Source organism: Lagopus muta, chromosome 14 (genome assembly GCF_023343835.1).
Source record: "Lagopus muta isolate bLagMut1 chromosome 14, bLagMut1 primary, whole genome shotgun sequence".
NCBI lineage: Eukaryota > Metazoa > Chordata > Aves > Galliformes > Phasianidae > Lagopus > Lagopus muta.
In genome coordinates this window covers 1,373,833-1,380,545 of record NC_064446.1, presented here as the reverse complement: position 1 = coordinate 1,380,545, position 6,713 = coordinate 1,373,833, and the positions used below count along the sequence as shown (strand labels likewise).

Sequence of the window (6,713 nt, the reverse complement as noted above, 5' to 3'; positions counted from 1 at the left end):
GGCAGCGCCCACAGCCAGCGCCCGCGCTCCTGCCCGCACGCCGCCTCGGACAACGCAACGAAGCTGCAGCGCCCGACACCTCCCCTCCTCCTCGCCCGCCCCGACAGCCGACAGCCCGACCCACCCAAATCCGCGCACCCGCTAAAATCAGCCCCGAACTCAACCACAGCCGCTGTAGGAAGCACAGGGGCAACGACAAGGGGATGACAATATCTCTTAAATAGTTCTTCTTCAGTTGCAAGCATCGAACACCAAGAAAGCCCCCAAGTGTTTCCAAAACTCTGCTTCTGCTCTGCAGATCTTTCCCCTTAAAATAATCCACCTCTGCAAACTTTGTCAGAACAACACCATCCATTTTATTACAGAAATGGCACCAAGTCCCTTCTCATAACAGTTCCACAGGCAATGCCATCCTGGTTCACAACATTACACTTCACGGTTCAACATTACACAATGCCAGTGAATTTTGAATATCTTGTGCCTAAGCATCTTCTTTCTAACATTCCCTTATTCTCTGTGGGGTGGCAGGACACGTTAAGGAATAGATATGTCAGTAGGAAAACACGGTGCAAACAGGAAAATGGAAAAAAAGAAGTAATTGTGTGCACTTTCATACATCTGCAAAACAAAGCACACTGAACAGCAAAGAATGCTGTGCTTTCAAGTATGAAAAAGAAAAACAACTATGAATTTGTATCTAAAATATTATTTCCTGTCCATATAAATGTATTAGCAGTTAATTCTCAAATTGAATGGACGGAGTTGCAACCAGATATTCAGCACAAAATTCTGACTACGTGTCTTTACCAGAATTCAAAATCCTGGAATGGTTTGGGTTGGAAGGGAACTTAAAGATCCTCTAGTTCCAACTCTCCTGCTATAGGCAGGGACACCTCCCTCTAGCCTGGGTTGCTCACAGCCCCATCCTGCCTGGCCTTGGATGCTTCCATGGTGGGGCATCCACAGCATCTCTGGTAACTGCTTCCAGTGTCTCACCACCCTCACAGGAAAGAATTTCTTCCTAATCTTAGTCTCAACCTACCCTCTTCCACCTTGAGGCCACTTCCCCTCATCCTACCACTACATGCCCTTATAAAACTCTCATCCCAGCTATCTGTGGCCCCTTCAAGTGCTGGAAGGCCATTATAAGATCCCCTCGGAGCATTTCTCCAGACTAAAGACCCCCAGCTCTCTCTGCCAGTTCTCATAGCGGAGCTGCTCCAACCCTCTCATCATCTTCATGGCCCTCCTCCAGACCTGCTCCAACAGCTCCATGGCCTTCTTGTGTAGCAGGCACCACAACTGGACACAGTACTCCAAGCGGGGTCGAAAGAGAGCCAAGTAGAGGTCAGAATCACCACCCTCAGCATGCTGGCCATGCTTCTCTTGATGCAGCCTAGGAAAGCTTCGGCCTTCTGGGCTTCAGAGCACATTGTCGCCCATCTTGAGCCTCTCATCAAGCAACACCCCCAAATCCTTCTCCACAGGGCTGCTCTCAAGCCGTTCTCTGCACAGCCTGTATTTCAGCTAGGGATTGCCTTGACCCAGGTGCACAACTTCTCATTTGCCTTGCTTGAACTTCATGAGGTTGCCATGGGCCCGCATCTCAAGCCTGATCAGTGCCTCTGGATGGCATCCCTTCCATCCAGCATGTCCACAGCCCCACTCAGCTCGGAGTCATCTGCAAACTTGCTGAGTGTGCACACAATCACAGAATCGTAGAATGGCTTTGCTTGGAAGGAACCTCAAGGATCAGCCACTTCCAACCACCTTGCCACACTCAGGGCCCTGTCCATGTCACACACACAGATGTCCAACAGCACTGGTGCCAGCACCGGTCCCTGAGAAACGCCACTCATCCCAGAACTGCACTTGGGCATTGAGCCATTGACCACAGCTCTCTGAGCGCAAACGTGCAGCCAAATCCTTACAGAGTGAGAGATCCATCCATCAAAGGCACTTGTCTCCAAATTGGCGATCAAGAAGTTACACTGTACCGTGTCCAATCCTTTGGATAAGTCCAGGTAGGTGACATCAGTTTCTCTTCATTTATGCACAGACACTGAAAGTTCATCATAAAAGGTCACCATGTTTGCCATACATGACTTGCCCTTGGCGAAGCCATGTTGGTTACCACCAATCCCCTCCTCTTTATTTTCCAGGTGCCTCAGTAGGGCCTTCAGGATGATCTGCTCCACAATATTAGCAGGCACAGACATGAGACTCAGTGGCCTTCAGATCCTGGCATCTTCTTTTTTTTCCCTTCTTCAAAAGGGGGGTTATATTTCCAGTTTTCCAATGAGTGAGAACTTCTCCAGACTGCCATGACCCTTCAAATATGATGGATAGAGCCTTGGCAACTTGGTCTGCCTCAGAACCTGTGAATGGATCTCATTGGATCCCATGCCCTTGTGCGTCTGCAGCTTCTTCGGAAGGTCACCAACCTGATCTTCACTGACAGCAGGCACATCTTCCTTCTCCCAGTTCTTACCTTTGCTTTCTGCAGCTGGGGCCGTGCAGCTGGAGCCCTGGCTGGCGAAGACTTTCACAATCCCTAGCTCACCACACAGAAATATCTCTCCATTCTCCATTACTTTTTAATCACGTCATTACTTATGGGCAGTATATACACTTGCCAACTATTGTTTTCAAGGAAGAAACATTTAATCCAAAATTTCTGATGAAGACATCGAGATCTCCGTAAGAATTGCATCCACTGCCACAAAACCATCCTGATGCATTGCTGTCACCAATAAAAGATCAAATATCGCACTGGTTTCGTGTCTTTGTTCCTCCCTTTTCAGAAGTTTTACAAAAAATACTAAAAATTTTGATGTTTTATTTCTTACATAACAACGATTCTGCATAATCTACCAGGGCGGCTCTGAAAGTAAAGCGTCCTTATTTACTGCATTGGACCAACTTCTCCAAGGCCGATGCTGATGGTATGGCAGCAGAGGCTAAGTTGTCCCACCAATATGCCATTGTGGATTTTGGTGCCAACTGATGGATGGCAGAACAATGGCAGTCTGACAAAACTGCTTCAGACATGTAAATGCATATAAAGTACCACTGAATTCCTAAATGCAGAAGCAATCATATCTGCTGACATTCATCAAGGCTTAATGAATGTTTATGGAGACCAAACAGTGGATGTCAGCACCATGAGGTGTTGGATGATGTAATTCAGCAGTGGCAAGGTCAGTTGTACATTAATATGAGCGCAACACGCAGGCTCCCATTCAGTGAAAACACATCACCTATTCTGTGGCCCCTTCATGTGCTGGAAGGCCATTATAAGTTCCGCTTGGAGCCTTTTTCTTCTCCAGACTGAAAAACCCCAGTTCTCTCAGCCTGTCCTCATAGCGGAGCTGCTCCAGCCCTCTCATCATCTTCGTGGCCCTCCTCCAGACCTGCTCCAACAGCTCCATGGCCTTCTTGTGTAGCAGGCACCACAACTGGACACAGTACTCCAAGTGGGGTCTAAAGAGAGCCAAGTAGAGGGGCAGAATCACCACCCTCAGCATGCTGGCCATGCTTCTCTTGATGCAGCCTAGGAAAGCTTCGGCCTTCTGGGCAGCAGAGCACATTGTCGCCCATCTTGAGCCTCTCATCAAGCAACACCCCCAAATCCTTCTCCTCAGGGCTGCTCTCAAGACGTTCTCTGCACAGTCTGTATTTCAGCTAGGGATTGCCTTGACCCAGGTGCACAACTTCTCACTTGTCTTGCTTGAACTTCATGAGGATGCCATGGGCCCACCTCTTCAGCCTGATCAGTCCCTCTGGATGGCATCCCTTCCCTCTAGCATGTCAGCTGCAAACTCACCTTGGTGTCATCTGCAAACTTGCTGAGCGCGCACTCAATTTCCTTGTCCAGGTCACCTCCAAAGATGTTAAATAGAAACAGTCCCAGCATTGACCCTTGAGGGCCGATGCACATCACCACTCTCTACATGGACATTGTGGCAATGACCGCAACACTCTGAGTGCAATCACACAGACAATTCTCTATCCAGCAATCAAAAACCATCCATCAAATCCATGTCTCTTCAATTTGGTGACCAGATGTCATGCGTAACCTTATCAAACCTTTCACAAGTCCACCTGGATGACATCAGCTGCTCTTCATTCATCCACTGATGCTGTAACTTCATCATAAAAGGTCACCAGGTTTGCCATGCATGACTTGTCCTTGGTGAAGCCATGTTGGTTACAACCAATCCCCTCCTCTGTTTTCCATGTGCCTCAGAAGGGCCTTCAGGATGATCTGCTCCATGATCTTCCAAGACACAGAGCTGAGACTCAGAGGCTTTCAGATCCCTGTACCTTCTAATTTTTCCCTTCTTCAAAAGGGGGGTTATATTTCCAGTTTTCCAATGAGTGAGAACTTCTCCAGACTGCCATGACCCTTCAAATATGATGGATAGAGCCTTGGCAACTTGGTCTGCCTCAGAACCCGTGAATGAATCTCATTGTGTCCCATGCACTTCTGCTCTGGCAGGTTCTTTAGATGATCACCAACCTGATCTTCACTGACAGCAGGCACATCTTCCTTCTCCCAGTTCTTACCTTTGCTTTCTGCAGCTGGGGCCGTGCAGCTACAGCCCTGGCTGGGGAAGACTTTCACAATCCCTAGCTCACCACACAGAAACATCACACAATTCACCACCACCCTTTACTCACGTCATTACTTTTGGACAGTAAATAGATTTGTGAATAACTATTACTATTATTATTAACTATTAATAAGAATGAAGTAGAGGAAGCGTAACATTTCACCAAAAATCCTTCATGAAAGCATCAAGAACTCAGTGAGAACTGCAACCTCTGCAACGAAACCAGCCTGATGCATTGATTTCAGGGACAAAAACAACAAAGATCCCACTAGTTTTATGGTTTTATGCAATTTTTTACATAGTTTACTGGCAAATATGGAAAACTTGACTGTTTTTTTTTAATATGATAATATAATGATATTGTTTTACCTCTGAGGGATGCTCTGAAAGCAATGCCTCCCATTTCATTGTGGATCCCAAAGATATCCAAGGAGGATTTGAAGTTACGGCAGCAGAGGTTGAACCTTCCCACCAACATCCTATTGCCTTTTGTACCCATTTGGCAGACGGCAGCAGAGGAGCAGTGTGCCAAAATGCCATCTGATGTAGGAGAATGTGAGAAACTACAATTGTCAGTGAAATACTCCATGCAGAAAATATTCCAGCCATGGACACTGAGCAACACTTGCTAAATGTTTATGAAGACCAGCCAGTGGATGTGAGCACAGTGAACTGGTGAGCGCTGAGTTTTAGCAGTAGCAACAGAGCATCACCTCCACTGCTGCAGATTGCTAGCAGCACAATATACAGCTCTAGTTCACCACTGGTGAATATACAGAGCTGTGATGGTGACAGTGATAAAAAAAAAATAGCATTTTGTAGCTGTGTGAATCTCCTTTATCCAACAGTGTTATTGTACCCATTGTTGAAGTCCAGGGGAATAAATAGAAGGCATTACTTTCAGAACAATGTGTTTGTATGCTGCACAAGTGAATTCCTATCAAGACACTGCAACCCAGGCAAGCCACAACGCTGCACACCCATGTGCTACGCTGCGTCCCAACACCACAAGTGCAGCTCTATTGCTGGCTGCTGCACTCAGCAATGACCCAGTTGAACAGCTGAGCTGCAGGAGAATGCATCAGAGTGGCTGGATAAGAGCACAGCTGGATGGAGAGACATCATGACCAGGAGGCAAAACACACAGCACACACAGGGAGAAGGACAACTCTGCAAAGCAGGAATGCAATGCCTGCACCTCTTGCAACACAGGGCTCCACACACAGCAAACCACAGCAGGACTCTCAGAACCTGCTGCATATTTCTGTTTGCCAGTCTCCTATCTTTACATGGCACGTATAAAACAGGCACCGTGTTGTTTTGCTGCTTAAGGGAATAGAGGGAACACGAGGTATTCTAGACAAACACAAACAACCAAGCCCTCAGAAGCTCTCTCACACACTCAGATGCTGCCCACTACACTTCCAGAGGACCGTCAGCCATGCCAGCTCTGCCCCAGCTCTATCTGCTCTTGCTCCACCTCAAGTTACAATTACTGAAGCATTTACACAAAAGCACTTCTCACAAAAAGAACCTTTCACTGCAAAGGACAGCACTGCACACCGATGGCATTCAACACTAACAAAAACAAGTCACACAGGGAAGTTGCATAATGGGGAATTAAACAAAAACCTTCTTACCCTCTTCATGATTTCCATTAATGTCTGAGAATGCAGCCCATGTGCACAAAGCAAAGTGCAACTCCCTGTGCATCGAGTGAACGTGGCTGGAAGATTCAATAGAGCAGGACAAACGTATTTCCAGGCTGGAGCATTGGCAGGTCCCACTCTCCTCACTCAGTGGCGTGCCTGGAAAGGCTTGCATGCAAGCCCTCATCAGCTACAGGAAGCCAACCATTGCAACTGATGAACTCTGCTCGCGTCACAGGTGGCACCAAATCCAGCCCTCACATCCTGCAGGCTCTGTCCTCATCCAGCTGGCAGATGGGCTGTCAGCAGAAACACAGATTTCTGGGGACCTCTTGAAAGACAGGGAATTTCTGTTGTGGCCAGAGCTAGAAGGCTGAGAGACTGAAATCTAGGGGAGACCCAGAAAGCACACACCCAGCTTCCTTGTTAATATCCACAGCTTCCAATT

General features: G+C 47.4%; 2 protein-coding genes across 4 annotated transcripts in view; both read right to left on the bottom strand.

Moving 5' to 3' along the window:
* Positions 1 to 6,713, bottom strand: part of LOC125700245 (protocadherin beta-15-like) — a 48,184-nt gene that overhangs the window by 22,282 nt on the left and 19,189 nt on the right. The gene's annotated exons all lie outside the window — the stretch shown is intronic.
* Positions 1 to 6,713, bottom strand: part of LOC125700244 (protocadherin beta-16-like) — a 39,730-nt gene that overhangs the window by 22,282 nt on the left and 10,735 nt on the right. The gene's annotated exons all lie outside the window — the stretch shown is intronic.